Below are 1,695 nucleotides of genomic sequence, written 5' to 3' on the forward strand. Positions count from 1 at the left end.
GCACTGCCAACACAGTGGAGACATTAAGAGAGGCACATAAGAACCCATTTTCTCAGAAGCTACAATTACTGGAGTTCGAAGCATAGAATGAGTTAATAGGACTAAAGCAAAGTATACAGAGCTATCCCAACAGTGAGTTTGTAAAAGCCAATGAACCTGGGACGTCCGGAGGTTACTTCCTTGGGCCCTCAGGATCTCTGGCTAGAAAGTCTGAGTGCGACCACGTGCTGTGTTTTCGTCTATGACACCGGTCCTCAACATCCCAGTACCTGTGGTCTGCAACAATGATTCAGTGGAATGGTCTTAAATTCTAATATTTGGTAGGTGGCAGATGATTAAATTTAAAAATGCATCTTGGTGAGGTAGACAGTAAGTGATTCTATGCATTCTGGGAACATGACGAGATCTGGGTGGGGACGCGTTCGATGCAGGGACTGAGAGAAGTAGAACCCAAGCACAGTTTGCAGCAAGTTACTTATGTCAATCTGCGGGTCACACTCAACACGTAATTAGCATCATCTGTGAAGGAAATGCTGCATTTGGAAGGGGTCGGCAAGCACTAGCCTCGATTTTTAATGTATTAAAATTTTGTAAGAATTCCAACAGCCTGTAGAGCTCAGCTCCCAAAAGAGTAAACATGTTAAGGTAAGCAGACAACTCTTTAGAACCCGGTCCTGCAGGCCTCTCCTTTTATCATCTGGTGTAACGCTTAATGCAGTCTTACACGTTTTACTGGAAGTCCTCCTTGTCCCACAATTGATCAGTAAATGAAGAGTTTAATTCCCAAACATCCTTCAGCGTCCTTGTGGGAGCCCAGCCAGTGCCGTCAATTGAATGTTCTCACAGATGTCTCCTGTCTCTTTTATGTTGGGGTGCTAGATTATGGTCAAGCACTTCACTTTATAGGTAACACCACGTTGTACGCGTCAGGAACTTCAGTTTCAAACGGAAACTTTCCACCCTGGTAGTAACCCTCATGTGTGGACACAGCTGGAAAAGGTGGACTGGGTTGTCGTCGGGAAAATGCACTGTTCAGGTACAGGGTAAATTTGCTTCAAGTTATGCAATCTTTTTGATGAGCAACTTGTCTCCCATGGACACCCTCCAGGTGGAGTCGGCCTCTGTAGCTGCTGAGCGGGACATTTTCTTGACTTTTGAGAACTGCGGTCTCATACATTGTTTGTACTTTTGTGATTGACTTGCTTGGGAACCATAAGGTTGGCAGTTCAAACCCACCAGCCACTCTCAGAATGACTATACAGAGTCGTTATGATTTGGAACTACCTCAGTGACTCTGTGTATTCTTTCATCTGCATTTGAGGTTTCCTGCATTGCTCAATATTTGCCCATAGAATCCTTCAATATTAAATCTTGAATTTTTCCTTTGGTTCTCTCAGCCTAAGAAACACTGAGTGTATTTTTCCCTTTTGGTTTTCTAACTCCAGGTCTCTGCACATGTCATTATAATGCGTTAATTTGCTGGTATTTGAAATCCCAGTTGCATAGCTTCTAGCATCACAGCCACACACAAGCCATCACAATGCAACAAACTGACTTTCTATTGGAGGGAGGAGGCACCTATACAGGTACGTGCCTTTCTCCTCTTGTTCAATGGCCTTGAGGTAAGAAAGAATGGACTGCTGACCAGAACAGCTTGAGCACAGCAAATGCGATGCTTCTGCAGTGGTCTTGATG

The sequence above is a fragment of the Chrysochloris asiatica genome, unplaced genomic scaffold (assembly GCF_000296735.1).
Source record: "Chrysochloris asiatica unplaced genomic scaffold, ChrAsi1.0 scaffold00584, whole genome shotgun sequence".
Taxonomy (NCBI): domain Eukaryota; kingdom Metazoa; phylum Chordata; class Mammalia; order Afrosoricida; family Chrysochloridae; genus Chrysochloris; species Chrysochloris asiatica.